We start from the raw sequence: 18,482 nt of genomic DNA, 5'->3' as shown, positions 1-18,482 counted from the left end.
TTTTCCTATTTTTACCTCCTGAATATTTCCAACATAAGAAATATTCTGTCCAGGGGTGATGCTGAAAAACTAGTCCATGCATTTGTTACTTCAAGGCTGGACTATTGTAATTCTTTACTATCAGGAAGTCCACAAAATGCAGTTCGAAGCCTTTAGCTGATCCAAAATGCTGCAGCAAGAGTTCTGATGAAAATTAACAAGAGGGATCATATTTCTCCTATTTATCTTCCCTTCATTGGCTTCCTATTAAATCAAGAATATCAGTTAGACTGCAGGACTACTGGTAGTTCCTAGAGTCTCTAAAGGTAGAATGGGAGGCATATCCTTTAGCTATCAGGATCCTCTCCTGTGGAACCAACTCCCAGTTTTAGTCCATGAAGCAGACACCCTGTCTACTTTTAAGACTAGGCTTAAAACTTTCCTTTTAGACAAAGCTTATATTTAGTCAGGGCCAAGTTTCCTCAATACTCTTGAGTTTTCCAATTTGCATTGTTTGTTGTTATTTCAGCTTTTAACTTTTTGTTCTGTCATTTTTTTTCTTCTTCATAATAGGTACACCTGGTCTGGCGTTCTGTTAGCTGTGACATCATCCAGGGGAGACAGATCATCCGCTATTACCATATCACATAGAAAGGATTCCTGGATCATTTTTTGTCTCTCTGATCTTCTCTAACCCCCAGTCGGTCAAGGCAGATGACCGTTCACACTGGTTCTGGTTCTGCTGGAGGTTTTTCCTTTCCTGTTAAAGGGGAGTTTTCCTCTCCACTGTCACTTCATGCATGCTCAGTATGAGGGATTGCTGCAAAGCCATGGACAGTGCAGACGACTGTCCCTGTGGCTCTACGCTCCTTCAGGAGGACTGAATGCTGCTTGTCAAGACTTGTCGCAATCTGCTGGATTTCCTTAGATGGGAAATTGTTTGACCAATCTGTGTAATCTGATTAAATTTGACTTTGAAAAGTGCCTTGAGATGACGTGTTGTGAATTGGAGCTATGTGAATAAAATTGAATTGAAACTGATTTGTTAGAAAAATGTAACTTTTACCAGGGTGTGCCCTTTTTATGTCGACTCTAAACAAAACAGGTTTTGATATGTTTGATGACTTTTACAGAAACGTTCCAGTCGGTTTTTCATCACCTGAGCCTCTTACGATCACTTTTCTTTCTTTTTTTTTTTGTTGCTGAAGCCATTTATTCAAAATTCTTTTGGTCCAGTTCCTCTCATTTTTGTTTCTAATTGCTAGATCAAAATTTGCATAAGAATTACCCAGCTGGTAGCTCTGTTTCTGCTTCTCTTTGTGCGTTTTGTTCTGTCTCCCTCTTGAACGTTGTCATCTTTCAGTTTCTGTGCCTGTAATTCCCCCCTGCAATGTAAACACTGAATAAAGATTCAAACCCTTGGGTGTAAATGTATCATTCACACTCATCTAATAGCATATTTCCAAATACAAAATTGCATGCATTGAGGCTATTGCATTTAGTCGGAATCGGCTGTGTTGGCAATTTGGCATCTGCAACATGATGCAGCCCTTTTGGATGTTGACCACAGGGCTCGCTGGAGGATAAGAAGTGTGTCGGTGAGTTTTTCCCCCGATCAGAGAGATAATGCATAATGGAGATTAATCGCTGCAGCACTGATCTGATAGGTCAGCCCCTGTCAGGGTGTGGCTGGAAATGCTACAGGGAGAGTTGTTTACATGCCACATGCTCGCAACTCTGCAGCTTTAGCGCACTCTGGATTGATGGCTCTGATTTCCTGCTTAGACTGAAGCACGCCGAGAGAGAGAGAGAAAAAAATACAACACGGCTTGCTGCATCTCTTATTGGCAGTAGAAGAGAGATGCATGTATTCGACTACAGATGAACATCTTTATCAGCGGGAAGCCAATTCACTTCATCCATTGATACCCAGTTCAGGGACTGATGACAGACCTTAGATAGAAGTCCTGTTTCCAGATTACCAAAATTTCTCCCATCTGACACTGTAAGCGTCATGACTGAATGTGTGTGTGTGTGTGGACTTCAGAGATAATATCAAATATGATGGCAGCTTCATATCAGAGATTTCAGCGCAGATGTTAATGCATCAGTGCACTGTTTGTGCCCTTCAGGTTGTGTGCTTGCAGTGGCATTTGATGTGCTGTGTGGAAATACCTCTCTGTGTGCGCCACATTAAAGGCTCTCTCGCGTTATCTCTCCATGAGGATTAGAGTGCATAAGCTAAGCCTGAGGGCCCTGATTCCCCATATAAAATGCTATCAATGATTGCTGGACGCAAACCCGGAGCTCTTTGTTGAAGAACCTCTCATTTCTAACAGACAGCTATCTAGCAAAGGCAGCGGGCCATAGAAAGATCACAGATCTGATGGTGTAAAGATCGGATAATCTTTCTCCCTTGTGCTCATATGGACCTAATGTGTGGATCATCATGGTTGATTATTTCAGTCAACAACGGTTGGCCACAAAGTATTGTCATAAATACAATCAAGACATTTTGGTCTCAACTGGGCAAAAGCGCAGAAAAATAAGCTAATATCTTATAGATGATACAGTTGGCCCAGACTTTCAGTGTTACTGTCGTAGACTTAGCTATTGCCTAAGCTTTTTACTACAATTATTTTATCCTGTAGACTTGAAAAATGTCTCAGAGTTTATCTGCTTAGCTGTTTCTTTGCTAGATGAAGCCACAGATGGAGCTTGTACTGCCATTACCCTTTTACTTATCTCTCACATAGAAAGTACCCCTGGTTCCGTGCTGCAACGTCAACGACACAATGCAAGTGACTGCCCTCTGATGCTCCATGGTCATCCAGGAGGAGTGAATGCTGCAGGTCAGTGACTCGATGCAACCTGCTGGGTTTCCTCTGATAGAAAACTTTTTAACAAATCTGTCTGTATGATTTGGTCGAATTCACTTCGTAAAGGGCCTTGAGACGACGTGTCGTGAATTGGCGTAATACAAATAACCTGAAATGGATTGAAATACTCCAGTTGCATTTCTCTGCACGATAAAGTGAGCTTTAAAAAAATTCACACCCTTGCACCTGTCCCCATTTTGTTTTGTTACAACTAGAAACATCAGTGTATTTTATTAGTACTTTAAGAGAGAGACCAATACAAAGGGATAAGATATTTTCCACGTTTTCTTTTCTTTTTTTTTTGACCATGATGATGGCAGCATCATGCTGTGGGGATGCTTTTCTTTACCTGGGACAGTGAAGCTGGTCAGAGCTGATAGGATGATACATGTAGATAAATTTAGGGCAATTATAGATTTGTGACAGGAGACTGCCCAGATTTTTTTTTCTTTTTTCCCCCGAATAAAAGACAAAAGTGAAAGGCACGTATTCCTGATAATCTGCTTCAAGGATAAGCAGGAACATTTGTCAATTTAAATAGTGTTATTAAAATAGTCTAGACATGCTTTTCAACTGTCAGTGCTGTCATAACACATCGCTGAAACCATAAAACTTTCTTTCAAGCTACAGCGCTATCTAGGGTGAAGGGTGCAGCGAATCCCCAACGCTGCGTCTAGTCTAGCTTGATAAGAAAGAGGGGGAAATGCTGACCACAAGCTGAGATCTCAATACTTCATCAAAAAGAGAAATGCAAAAAAAGCAAACACAGCTGTCAAGAAGCTCCGTGTGGAACTCAGAGGTGAGAATCGTGACTGAGCACATTAGCTATGCTGCCTATTCGAGAAATGTACCGAGACAAATTAAGATCCAGTGCAAACACTGCCAGGCCACATTAACACGCGAGTCAACACCGGCAAGGCGCGGCCGTTTTAGAGGGAAGCATGCAGCTTGCTTCATCCGCAGCCCGGTGATGATTTTGTCACCGGACATAAAAAGTTTGACAGCAGACGCGCAGAGCAACAGACAGGGTTCATCTCCGAGATAATAGCGAAGGACGTGCTCGCCCGTCGGTTCTGCTGAGAGCAAAGGTTTTCAAAGTTTGATAGTGTTTGCTGAACCTGAGTTTACAGCCTCATCAAGAAAAACCATTACCACAAGACAACAGAAACTCTGATGATGCTGCCAGAGTTGAAAAACTGTCTGTGCTCCCGGATCCCCCTCCAACAAGGATAAAACATAAATAAATAAATAAATAAATCCCCTATTGGGCCTGTGCAAGTACGCAACTTCTGCTCCCTCCACTAGAGAGCATCTCCACCGTAGGACATGTGGTGAATACGTTGCTTTCTTCCAGCCGTACAGGTAAGCTCCTTTTTTCTTAAATTAAAAAAGCATGAAATAGTCTAAAACCTTTTTTTATGGAATTCAGAAAATGGTTATGCTGACATCTTTTGAAAAATAAAAATAAAGAACTGTTGACAAACTGAAGTAAATTTAACAAACTGTAACAGTGTCCTGGAAAGGCTCATTACTAGTATGTAGCAAATATTAAAGAAAAGACAAAAAGTGTGCTTTTTTTATCATCTTTTATCTAATTTCTTCATATTGTTTATAAACTGGCTAAATCTTGTGGTTTATCTTCAAGGTTTCTAAGGTCGCGTTCATCACAGAACGGTTTTATTTGCTGCTGATGCAGACCTGGAACCTCATCCCGGTCCCATGTTCTTCCGTTATGTGCAAATAGACCATTTCACCAGAGAATATCTGTCAAATTTAGATTTCCCATGTGTATATTCAAGAGTTTTAAATATAATTACTCAATGAACCTTTTTATTGGGAGCTAAAACTGTTTGATTTTAACTGATCAGATTTCTAAAACTTCAACACAATCCCTGCCTAGATGTAATTCCAACTGGGCTGAATCACATGACATCATGCTCCTTTTTTAGGATTAAATCATTTACCTAGAAGGGGACCCTTTCCATACTGGTGCATCTGAATAAATCAGAATATCACTCTAAAGTTAATTCATTTCAGTATTTTAGTTCAAAGAGTAAAGCTCATACAGTTGTGTCACAACCCAGAGCTGAAACGGAGTGATTTATGTATTCAAACAAGATCTAACCATGGCTCCCAGCTAATGAAAACCCAAGTCACTCACAAGATTGCAATCACTCAGAAGACCAATGAAAAATATAAGGGATTACTGGACCTAATGAACAGCGTGTTCACGTTCTGGTACAGTTAGTATTTGGTCGGAGCTCTGTTTGCATGAATTACTGGATTAATGTGGTGTGGATTACATTCATTCTGTGGCTCCGCTGAGGTTCCTTAGCATCCTTCAGCTGGTCCGCACTGCCATAGATTCTTCAAAGAGTTAAGGTCAGGCTGTTTTACAGGCAAATCAAGCATGGTAATACCATAATCAGTAAAGGAGGTGCTGGTACCGGCATTGTGGGCTCGTGCCAAGTCCTACTGTATCTTTATTTTTTTTTCAAACATCTTTAACAGCTAATTTTCTCCCCACTACAGCTCAGTATAATGGTTCCTAGGGGAAAAAAAATCTGTTTTTAGCACAGTGGTGAACATGTTTTTTTCCAGTTCTGTGAAGGTCTGTCGCAGCAGCAGCAGCAGCATTAAGTGGAAAAGCAACAGGTTAATGTTGAGCAGTTGCTCTGACAGGGGAAGCTGGAGGGCTGGAACAATTCATTAGAGGCAGAATTGGGATCACAGCTCGCCACCTCTCACTGGGGCCAAAGCAACCTTGGATCCCTGCGAGGGAGCGGCTCCTTCCTTTTCCTCATATTGCCTTCCAGACAAACCCGAGGCAGTCCCTGCCCAAAGCTAACACCATTTGCGGTTTCCAGGTTCATACGGCCCCTTTGTACGATGCAGGGTGACTCTTCCTGGACAGCAGACGCTTCAAAACACACCGAGAACAGCCGCACCGAGGAACAAGGACAAGGGGAAGGAGGAAACTGAGGAGAATACTGGCGATCTAAACTCCTTCAGGAGAGCGCAGAAAATATTTGCTGAATTTCGTTCCTGCCTTAAGCCTTCGCCGACAAAACAGTTCCTTTCAGGGCTGTCTGTCTGGTAAATATTTCAGTAGCACTGTAAAATGCTGGTTAGCTGTAAACAAAACAGCTCTTATTGTGCATTTTGTGTGTTAAGATTTATTTATTTTCGTCCTTTCCAGCAGGAGCCGAGCTGTCAGAGTGACTGATGTGTTTTGGATCCCTCTGACTGCGTTAAGCCAGCGTACAGTAAAGAAAGGCATCCTGGAATACATAGAGACATAAGTGGAATAAAACAAAAAGCTTTGCATACCTGCGTCTCTAAACTCCACAAACTATTCTCCTTTGCACCGCTGAGCCACCTCTGTTCCCTATATCAGCCTGGTGTGTATACACTCTCTGTGGGCCAGGAGCGTCCTATCGGCATCCTGGAAATGCTCTTCTAAGACAGGCACAGATCCTTCAGGCTTATATTAAAAGGGTTCTTTTTATGTCACTTTTCCTGCTGAGATATTCCAGCTTCAGCTGAGCGGTCATTAACGGCAACCTGAATGTTTTTTTCCTCCGTCTGTATTAGGATTCTCTCAGGAAGTGCGGGGCCAATGATAAATGAACAGCCACCTGGGAAATATTGGAGCTGATGGGAGCCATTTTGGCTCCATTATTCTCAATAAAGGCCAGGTCAACGTGTCTCCCCCTCCTTCTTGCGGCTCCCCCTACATCTCATTAAACGGGCCTCGGTGAACGGAGGAGGGGGTGCGGGTGGGGGTGGGGGGGGACATCATTAGTTCGGAGATGAAAGAGAGGCCCTCGCGTCCTGGGAGGAAAAGCAGTGACGTTCATCTCGCAGTGACGCTCAGACGAAATAAAACCCCCCCCTACATTTATTTGAATTGTGTGGAACATGTTTGATGTGCTGAGGAGGATTGGGTAAGTTCCCCCATTGAATGCGGCAAGGCTCCTCCATGATGGAATTAAGTGAGGATCTTCAGTCACACGCGAACAGACCGGTGGAGTGTACATTTCATTCAACCTGTACGTCTCTGTTTATGAGCTTCAGGGCAGCTGGACTTCGTTCCATCGCCTACATGTCAACGGTGAATTGTTTTTCCTCCACAGCCACTCATGCCAGGAGATTGGAGTCCTGACCCAACGTCTTGAGAGCGGTCTCTATCTCATGGTGGCGTCTGACAGCCTATAATGAAAGCGTTTGAGGTCTTCGTCTCGAGCGTTTCTCTTCTGTTGCCATTTGATTCAGTTTTATCTGCGTCCCACTGGCGCGAGTGTTGCCCGAGATCCCGTGTCCGTCCATCTGTCTCCCGGACACATAACTGCCGGCTTGCCAACGGAGCGATCCGTCTTGCTAAAGTGTTGGCTATCAAACGGATTGCCGTGCGGTCGGCGAGAGACAGAGTGTGTTAACGGTCCCAGAGCATGTTCGACTCCCGGAATGTTTCACTCAGTGTTGGGGAGCTGTGTCCAGCCACAGTACTCACGCTTTAAGGCAGCCATAATAAAAGTGCATGCTCAACATACAGGATGTAACTACATTTCTTTTGCAGAAAACCTGGTAATTTTGGAAAATTTTTTTTTTAGAACTAGCCCTTGTTAGAGGGCTTTCTCCTCTACGGCTACGCTTCCCTTGGCATGTGACGGACTGCTGCATATCTGCCTCGTGTTTTGATGGCATGCACAACTTTAAGTAAACAACATTCTTATTATTGCCCTTCTCTCCATGCGATACAACATAATATTAGTCAAGCAGCCACATTTTTTTATGTCTAAACATAATGCAGTGTGAGCATCCTAAGTCAGAGACACAGGCACCGCCAAAATTTACATGAATCATAGTCAAACCTCACAGAGATGATGAAAGGGTAACTCAGCTGCAAATCAACTTTCTTTTGCTTGCAAACTGTTAACTTGGTTATAGTGCCGTCTACATGTCCTGATGATTATTGTGACAGTTTACTTCAAGTTTGTTGAACTCCTGCTCTTGTGTCTAAAACCGTCAGTGTGGTGCCCCCCTGAGGTTCAATAGGTGTATTGCATTGGACATTGAATCAGTATTGCTATTGGTTCAAATGTTTTTGTGACGTAATTTGGAGAAACTTACACTTTAAATAATATATGAAGCAAATCTCATGCTAAAGTGCGCTAAGCAGACACTCTGCGCACTGATGAAGGTTCACTCACCTCATCATACCAAATGCTTAAGGCCGCGTAATTACATCACCATTTGAGGGCATTACTTGGTTATGTAAGGACTATTTCATTATAAGTATTCATTGTATGTTTTGTAGAGAGCAAATTGTGTTTTATTTTAATGATTGGAACGTTCCTGTAAAAATAAAGGCTTTATAATAACAATAATTATTATTGACCTTTTAGTCAGAGGTGTGGGGCTGCACAGTGGCGCAAAGGTGGCAGTTGCCTTGAAGCAAGAAGGTCCTGGGTTCGAGTCCGACCCTGGGTCTTTCTGCATGGAGTTTGCATGTTCTCCCTGTGCATGCGTGGGTTCTCTACAGGCACTACAGCTTCCTCCCACAGTCCAAAAAAAAAGACTTATGTGTAAGTGTGTGCATGAATGGTTGTTTATCCTGTTTGTCTCTGTGTTGCCCTGTGATAGACTGGCGACCTGTCCAGGGTGTACCCCGCCTCTCGCCCAGTGACTGCTGGAGATAGGCACCAGCACCCCTTGTGACCCCAGGGAGCAGGGATAAGCGTGTAGGAAAATGGATGGATAGTCAGAGGTGTTCCTACAACAATTAAGATTGGGGTGCATAAAAAGCGACACACACACCTCACGTTGTGTCAGCACTTTATGTTTCTCTAACTGGGCTTTGTTTCTTCATGTTTTAACCCACTTTAAACACATTATTAAATGTGCCCATATATTTCACAACATTAGACAATATGACAACAGCGAAAAAAGAGAAGTCCCTTGTTTCTCACAGTTTTAATGATCAGAAGAATTTGCCATCTCTGAAAATCAGAGTCTAAAATCAGAGGTGAACAGATTGTCTTGTCTTTTGTCATGTGCTTTCTACATTTGAGTTCAGATTTAAATAATTGTAGAACCTGGGAAAGACAAGATTATTTTAATATACTTATATGTAAACTTCAGAAATTACAGTGGATATACTGTCTTTACCATGATCACAGACTGATTATTATCCAGAGTAAAAATAGTTTCAATATGGTGTGGATCAAATTTTTTCCCACAGGTTTGTGCTAATCAGACAAACAAATAAGTAACAACTGCTTTTTGTAGACTATGGTAATAAAATTGATGTTTAGACTGCTGAAGAACTCAGTGTCTGGGTGGCTGTACTTATACAGATGATATGGATTGACAGAATATACTGTAGAAGGGTTGTACAGATGCAGTATTGGATACATTTTAAACAACCTCTGTGACAGCTTCCGTCTCCAATATGGCACGCTCTCATGTTTTGCTTATGTAATGAGCCCCCTCCACCACGGCAGAAACGCAATTCTCATTTGGCTGACACGAAAATTTGTTTTCTCGCCTGTGGCCACTTATGCTGCTATTTAGAATTTTCTCAACTTCAGGCGAAGGAGCAGGAAAAAAAAAAAAAAACAGTTTTCTGTCTCTCTTTCTCCCATCGCCCTACTTATTTGGTGCTGGAAAAGGAAGCGAGGAAGAGAAAGGATTGTGGAGGAGGAAGAAAAGCAGGAGTGAGTGAGGGAAGATGAGGGGGAAAAAAAAGAAGTGAGGGAGAGTTTCTGGGAGGATGTGATAATAAGGGCAGTTAATTCAGAAACAGGGTGTGAGAGGCAGAGATTAGCCTGCTAGTAGAGCGATGCAGTCCACAGATTTTCTGCTCTGAATGGCTGTCAGTGAGGGCTGAGGGGGGCTCAGAATGGCCCCTCAGCCAAGAGGAGTGCAGCAACAATTTTTAATTAAGGATCTGTTTGGATAAATATGTGTTTTCAGGTCCACTTCCCTGACAGGCGTAAGCTTACCTTTAGGCTAAGATTAATTAAAAAAAGCTTTAAGTAATCTTAAAGCAATATCTCTTAATTTAAGCAAAATAAAATGTACAACATACAGAGACAGACAAATTGGTTGGCATGCCAAACAAAGCAGTATATATATATATATATATATATATATATATATATATATATATATATATATATATAAATAAAACGCTCAAATAACTTAATCCATTTACGGCACTAGCATACTCCGACACTGAACGAAAAAAAAAGAACGAAAAATCTAACCTTTAATTTTAGTACAGATTCAGTAAAAAAAAAAAAAAAATTGCATGTTGAGAAATAATTGGTTTTACAGTCGAACATTTTTGGTACCTCTTTGGTACTATCATTTTACAATAAGTATAAATACACTTTTATTTAGACTTTATTTAGATATTTTTGAGATTATCCAAGCTTCAAGTAACAATGATTAGTAATCCATGACGGTTTCCCTTGGGCATGAATGAGTGCTGACAAAGATAGCCATGTTTTGTAGGTTTCTTTAGACTCTGGCAACCAGGTTGAATAGGGACCCTATTCTTACAACACTGAGGAGAATAGTATCAGAGTAGAGAAAAAAAAAATCGGAAGAAAAGAGTAACTTCTATCCTACCATTACAAATGTAAACGTTGAGTTTCTGAGATCTACCGGGACTAAACGCTCACAAATTAAAAGATTGCATTTTTCTACACTTTTCAGGGTCAAATTAATCAACTGCAATAAAATTGGGATTTATTTTTAGGCTTTTTACATAACTCTTAACATAGATTTATTTCAGAACATTACTTATTGCTTTTTAAAGTATTCCAGACATATATAGTTCAGTGGTACGTTTTAAATCCCCAACATAAAACACATCAATCCTGAATCTTTTTTTTTTTCTTTCCTATTACTTACATTAAACCTCCTGACCTTCACCAGCATTGGAGGGTAAAACTTATGCCTCTCTCCCATTGCTCCACATCCTCCTTTTTCATCCCTTTATCTCCAGCTCGATCCCCCTCCGTGCAGTTCTGCTTATTGTCCCGGTTCCATGCCTAAATGCAGCTCTTTCATCTTTGTTTTTATCTGTCAGATCAGTGAGGCGCTAGTCCCGCTCCTCGCAACTCCTCAACGCATAAAGTTAGAAAGTCTCCCAAATCCGAACAGATCAATGGATAAGGGTTGGCAGGCCTAGCTAATGGAATGCAGCTTCTGCCCTAGATTAGGATGCTTTTTTTTTTCTTCCTCTTCTTCTTCTTCTTCTTCTTCTTTGGTCGGCTGTCCTCAAACCACCATGATGCCACATGAAATGGTGGTTGGGTGTGAGACGGAGATGGAAGACAGCAGGGTGGTTACTCGCAGAGACGGGTAAGCAGATGGACAGACTAACAAGACAACTTGCCAAGAGCATGACAAAAGGCTTCAGTACAGCTGAACATACAGTTCATTAAAACATCCCATGATTATTTTCTAATAAGTCGTTTTCTAATAGCTTTAGGGCAATGGCAGTTTTTAATATGAGCAGCATGGCTCTCTGCACAGGGCACCACTGTGTCAGGGGCAGCAGATGTGCACGTAAGGAACAAAACAAAACAAGCAAAAAAGATGTTTTGGTTTTACCCCAGACATGTTTTTCATTGCTTGTTGTCATATCCAGTCAGCGCAAACGTGGCCATGGTGGCTAACAGCTGGCCAATCATGTTGAAGTTGGTATTCGCTTGATTCGATTTGAGTCGGCGCTAAACTAAATTAGCTAAATTACTAAATTACAGGTACTCTTTTAAAGTACCTGTATTTCAATCAATCATGTTTAACATCTTAAATACTTAGAAGGGTCAAATCTAAACAGGTTTATTTGACACTGAACAGGAATCTTCGTCAAACAGTTTACGATTTTTGGAATCTGTTTGATTTCTCAATGCGTTTTGGAGATAAGAAGCTAAGAAGTAAAAACAGTAGCCCTTGAAATATTGACATGCCATCCTGGGGATTATTTGTAACAATGCAAACAAATATAAAACAAAACTTTCTCATTGTGACCAATTCTCTCTGCCTGAAGGAAGCAGTTCTTATCTGATAAGTTATCTTGTCCCACTTCTACTGAGGCGTAATGGGAAAAAACTATTAAAACACATTTTCAGCCAGGCACCAGACATAGACCTAGAAAGCTGCTTGTTCTAACGAGAAAACAGAAAATAAGAGGGACAGGAGGGGGAAGACATAACGACTCTAAATAACAAACAGGAAGTGCTGCGCTGGTTGGTGTCCAGGACGTGTTGTGTGTGTTTTTGCATGACTGAATGTATCAGAAAGGAAACAAAAAAAAAATGCTTGGCAGACCAGTCCTGCATAGAAAACAATGACAAATGGATTTGCGGCCAAATCTTCAATTACTCCAGAGGCGACTAATTGTCTCCAGCCTGAAAGCACATGCCAACCCATAGGTGCTGTGTTTTTTTTTTTTTTCAAAGCAGGACAGTTTAGTCAAACAGGAGAGACAGGGAGAGAAAGTGAAGCCGTTGATGATGTGAGTCTGCCACTGGGGGCCGGGCCGGGCCGGGCCGGGCCGGGCCGGGCCGGGCCGGGCACGAGTTACTCCATTGGGCTACTTCTGATTAGATTCTTTGCTAAATGGGATTAGAGAAGAGCGGCTGCACTGGGCACGCTCACAAGGTTGGAAAAGTGGGAAACACTGACAAAAGCGGGATATCTTTCTTTCACACTATCTCTTTCACTTAATCTCGCCGCTAATAGCATTTTTGGGAATTACTGGAACAATGACTGCTGCATCTCCTCATCTCCACTAAGGCTCTGATGTTCATACATCTGCACGTGTTTGCGGGGCAGAGGTCTGTCTGTCATCCAGAGAGCTCTGAATACGGAGACTGTCTTAACTGATGGGGAATCTCTCAAGTCTTTCCTGTCTCTCTGATTTGTATATTCACATCGAGAGACATTAAAACGATGGAGGAAGTGAGTATTATAAACTTAGACTTCGCTGCTGCATAATTGACAAAAGCAGAGACAGGTGTTTGAAAGTGTTTATCAAAAAACAGGTTGTAAAAGCAAGAACACGTGTCAGCTAAGTTTTATTAGAGATTCTACAAAGGGATCCTTGTGCTTTTCTAGTTGGCCATTTTTAGACCTCGAGTTTTCTCAGTTTGCTGTTTTAAGAGCCCAAAATGTTATAGATGAGAGATCCAAACAATGGAGGATTCAAAATACTCTTCGTGTCCTTTTACGCTGATGGAATCCATGACTTCTAGAGAAAAGTCACAACCTGGGTGCATGAGAAATAAATTGAATCAAGACCTTAGTAATTCCTTAAGAAAAACTGCAATATGGAGTTTCAAGCCAAAAGCACCCATCTTAATGCCCAATGCTCTTCTTATTAGCTTAAACTGACAGAGCAACTAAAGAGCGCTTTGACAAAAGGGGCTTCACTTTGATCAGAAATATTGTAGCATTATAAAATTGTTGTTATACTCCTAATGATTACAGGTGACAAACTGTCTATTTTAGAGTATGGCACCATTCAGTGCTGGTGTGTTCAAAATCTGCGATCGTTCCGATTCTTTTCAACTGAGGTTCGGTGAAGGCCTTATGAGTAATAGTCCCCTTATGATTGGCAGGACGATCGATATAATTAAATGCGTGAAATGTAATAATCTAAATTGGAAGCTTATTCATAATGGGTGAACTTAAGCAGATGTGCGTTGGTGTGAATTACGGCTAAAAGCCTTCATGTAATTTCTTGCAACACTGTGAAAGAGTTGGCGCTCCCACTGGAAAGCTCCCTCTGATGTCATTTGTCACGAGAATGGTTTTCCGTCCTACTGACCTCAAATTATGGCTCTCCACTCAGAAATTTCAGCTTCTAATAATTCAAACGGTCTCAAGTGCTTTGTGGTTGGACTGAAAGGCCCGCTACCCTGTGATCAATTATGTTGACATCCTGAAGGAAACAAAACAAAACAAGAAACTACCTGAAAAAGGATACCACTTCTAAGGGAAATTGGGACAAGCTAACACAGAAAGCTGTATGTGAATTATATTCTCATCAAGGTAAAAAAAAAAAATTCCTTGAATCTTTGATTATCATTTCAGTCAAAAAAGCTGCTCTCCACAGGTGAGGCTGTCACTTTCTGACACCAAACAATGACAGCAGAGAGCCAAGGAAAGAAGATGGAACTGGAGATGTAAAAACATTGAAGCAAGATAAAAACCTAACAACCCCCCCCCCCCCTCCCCAAAATAAGATGTTATTTCAATTGAGGGAGACAACATTTTTAATCAGTAATGTCATTGGAAGCTGAAGTTTCAGTGGATAGTGCAAAGTACAGTGCATGTATTAAAATCTGACCCTGAAGAAGGGAGATTTTAGTATGTGTCACTGATTTCTATGATAATTTGATTCTTATAAATCATTACTTATATTCCACTTTGTTTTACGTTTTCAATGTATTTTCATTGAGCAACATCCACACTCCCAATTCTTGAATGTGCTTTATTTTCTTCGCTCATCCCGCCCAGAAAGTGCATATAGAAGCCCAGCGTGTCATAATGCTGCTGTGCTGATGACACGCGGCTTTATCTCCAGTTGAAGTCCACTTTTAACCGTTTCACTTATTAGGTGAATGGATGGTGGTCAGCTTCCTGAATCTAAATGGGAAGAAGAAGGGCAGAACATAATTGTCCATGGATCTCCAGGTGATGCAGTTCATGTAAGCCACAGGTGTCAAACTCAAGGCCCGCGGGCCGAATCCGGCCCGTCAAGGTAAATTATCCGGCCCTCAAGAGCCAAAAAAGGGCATAACATGTCATAAGGTAGAAGCATATATGCTTTTAAATTGTATAAAGTGGCTAAAACTGTGCCTCCTGTAGGTGTAACTCAACCCAATATCAACTTTTTTTGCAGATAAACTGTATAAACTTGGCCTGAGGTGCTACTTTTATGTTACTGTGCATTTTTTATATTTCTATGTGAACTGGAATGAAATTATGTAATGAAAAGTCTCATCTATATATGTGCAACCGGCCCTTTTAATGACTTCATGACACCAAAGTGGCCCCATATAGAAATAAGTTTGACACCCCTGATGTAAGCTATCTGTTGGCAAACAACAGAACATCATATACAGCAGATCTTGGCATTTATTTGATCATCATTTTAAATCAATAGAAAGACAAATGTCATTTTTAGCTATTTTAGCTGTCTATTCTTTTAGACATCTCAGACTTATAAAGTAAGGCCAAGAGTTTGTTTATTTCTCGAGATTTGAAGACTTTAATTCATACTTATGTTCCCTCAGGCCTTGACTACTCCGATGCATTTTATTCAGGCATGATACAGTGTGAGCTTTCTCATCTGCAGCTGGTGCAGAATGCTTAAAGAATCCAGTCACATTAATCCAGTTTCAGCATTATTACACTGGCTGCCTGGGAAGTTTAGTGTCAAGGTTACAAGTTTGTTGTTTGTTTTTCAGACACTGCATGGCAGAGCGGCAGCTGACCTCTTCCCTGGAACCATAAGGCTGTAAAATGAATGTGCATTTTCCCTGGCAGGGCCCTAAGTTATGGAATAAATTACATCTACCTGTGTGCTCTGCACTCGCCAGTGAATCTTCTAAATTAAAGTTAAAAACTCCACTGGTTTCCTAGCCTTTTGGCATATAATGCTCAATTTATTTGATTCTATTTTGGTATATTTTATCATTGTTGTTCTTCTATTTGCTTATGTCTCTAACAATTCATTAGAAGTCACTGAAAGTAGTTCAAACATTGTTCTAATTAGTAAAAAATTTATATAACAAAGAAGGTACAGATGCCGTTTAGAGGCAGTAAGATGCTACAGTCAGACGGCACAGCTGTCACCAAGACGGTGAAGAGAGAGCTCATGAATAAATGAAAAATAGAATATGTTGTGGCAAAATTTTAATTAAAATTTTGACAATGTGCGCAGGGTAACACAGCTCCTTCATTTAAAGCAGTTTGGGTTATTTGTAATGTTGTGGACAGTTTAGCCTTGGATAGTTAAAATGATGTCTTATCCATGGTGTACCCCACTTCCCGCCCAATGGGTGCTGGAGATAGGCACCAGGCCCGCCCGCCTGCCAGCCTGGGGTCATAGATAATGGATGGATGGAGGTTAGGTTATAAGGTTCAGTACATTAGAGGACATCTATCTTTAAGACTTGAAATAAAATGGTTCACAAAAGATAAGAGTCTGTGACATGTAACCATTAAATATTCCAATCAATGTATTTTAAGCTTGGAAAAATGAAGCGCTCTTCATTGACTACTGGGAGATAATGTGGAAAAAATGACTTGGGAAGGTCAGACAGATACAGTGAAGATTATGATATTCTGCTTCAAAGATTATGCTTGGATGAGGTCGATTCACTACTAATGCAAATGTTTATGTATTTTAATACTATCAATATCTGCTGCTGTTATTGACTTGCTAGTTGTACTACAACACTTATTGGCAACCTTGGTAAAGATTTGTAAAAAGCCTTTAAGTGAACTCCTCTTTTATTGCTGAAACATAATGTCATGCTTCAAACTGGTTTTAAAAAAATCCTAATTTTGATAACAGCACATTTATTCTGTTGGAAGATAAATCATAGTTTTTAACCAAATCTCCAGTGGCGCACATACTGGAGGAGCCCATTTAAATAACTGAGCCACGGTTATTTGTTTTACAAATTACTTTTTTTATGAATAAAAGCTTATTATCAAAGTTCTTTCTGGTAATTTATTACTTTCTTTTTCCCCGGGGCACAAATATTACATGACAATGAGGCCCTTGCTTTTTAAAATATTAGCCAGTATATTAAACAAGGACCTACTGTCCTGCCTCCTAACCCTAAGCCCACCTCATACAGTGAGCAGGATGGTAAGGGAGGGTAAAACAATCTTTAAAGGTATACTATGCAACCGGGGTTGATTTTCCAGCGAGGCTCCCCCCAGAGGGCGAAAGTAAAAGTGCACTGTCGTAAAGATGCTCAGCTGTTCTGGTTTCTCCGTCAAGCCAGGCGCGGTTGTTTTGAGCTTAGCAGACAGGCGAACGCAACGAAAAGTGGAAAAAACGGCAGTACAAACAATGACTAACACGGTGAAGGTATGAACATCAAGCTTCCCGCAGCGCTATCTTGGCGAGGCGGCCGCCGCCGCCTAGCCAAGCCACGGCCGCGGTTCTCGCCGTAAAGCGAGATTTCTCTGTGGGTGCGGGCCGTGAGCTCTTGCAATTGCAAGTGCGGTATTTCCCCCACAGACCCCCAGGGCGACCGAGAAAACCTTAGTTCAACCTGAAATGACTCATTTAATCATCCAAAACGGTATGGAACATATTAATTAACTGAAAAATGTTGCATAGTATGCCTTTAAAACTCAATGGCTGAGCACTGCAGAAAATCACAACATTAATTGGTTTAAACAGATTGGATACAATCTATATGTTGACCAATTGTTTGGATACAAAGCCATAAAAGGCCACTTTCTGCCCGCCTACTTTGGTCAGGTCACTAACATTAAGCTTTTTAAGCGACAAACCCTTCAGATTGGTTTAAAAAAGGAAGTGGACGCTACCAGTAAACCTAAAGTTGATCATAACTGGTCCTTTCAGCAAATTGTATGTCCAATAATGGTTTACATGAGACAAAAGAATTGGTTTTCCATTCAAATTTAGCCAGAAGACCTACATTTTTGAAAAACCTGTAGACTTAACTTAAGAGAAGAAAGCATCAGAAAGGCCCCAGGACTCTGAACTTTCAATCTAGTGAGATCGTGCCAAGGGGAATGATCAGCGATCCCTGTCTTTGTTTGCTCCAACCTTGAGAAATGTTCCAGGACAGTAAGTGCTTTCCTATTGACCAAAAGGGGTTGCATACATTATTAACAGCAAGGGTGGCAGCAACTCTGCTCACAATGATTTTGTCAAAAACAATTGACAGACTTTTTTTCCCCTACTGAATGAATCCGCTAAAAATTAAAAGGTGGGCTTTTCAAATATTTTTCAGTGCGAGAATTTATTTTATGGCCTTTTTCGACATCTTTACCAGGTGTCCTTAAAATGTGGCCATCACAGTAGGTTATATCAGTGGTGATGATCAATATGGAGACATGTCAGTTCAGGGTCCAACAAAGTAGGAAAAAACTTCCTTCAGCGTTTTTAGGGGTGCCAAGATCAGCACTGTAAGCCTCCATCAGCACAGTGACACAGGAGACTTGAAGGTAACTTGATTGAGATTTCTGGAGCTCGCATAAAGAGGGACTTCCTTTGACGGATTGCAGAAATCTGTGCCTGTGACAGTTCTGTAATTTCACATTAGGGGCCAACTGTTGGCCAGCTGACAGAGTTAAGGTCCTTTAAATGTAGCAGATGTTAACCTTGGCCAAATTTTGACCATTTGCACACTGTTTATGTCTTAATTATGAGCACAGTTTGGTCCACGCAAACTGATATTTTGATTAAAACATTATTCCAAAGATTTAGTTAATAATATAAATCACAATTTTTTTTTTAGATCAAAACATTGATGGATCTTGGGAAGCTCAGCATCAATAAATAACTAGCTGTTACTCCATCAGCTTTTCTAGCCATGTTTATTTCCT

The 18,482-nt window shown here is 41.0% G+C and overlaps 1 protein-coding gene across 10 annotated transcripts in view; it reads right to left on the bottom strand.

Annotated features, from left to right (window-relative positions):
- nrxn2b (neurexin 2b) overlaps positions 1-18,482 on the bottom strand; it is an 871,341-nt gene that overhangs the window by 100,914 nt on the left and 751,945 nt on the right. The gene's annotated exons all lie outside the window — the stretch shown is intronic.

The sequence above is a fragment of the Fundulus heteroclitus genome, chromosome 14, assembly GCF_011125445.2.
Source record: "Fundulus heteroclitus isolate FHET01 chromosome 14, MU-UCD_Fhet_4.1, whole genome shotgun sequence".
Taxonomy (NCBI): domain Eukaryota; kingdom Metazoa; phylum Chordata; class Actinopteri; order Cyprinodontiformes; family Fundulidae; genus Fundulus; species Fundulus heteroclitus.
Note: the sequence above shows the minus strand (reverse complement) of the source record. Positions and strands in the feature narration are given on the sequence as shown.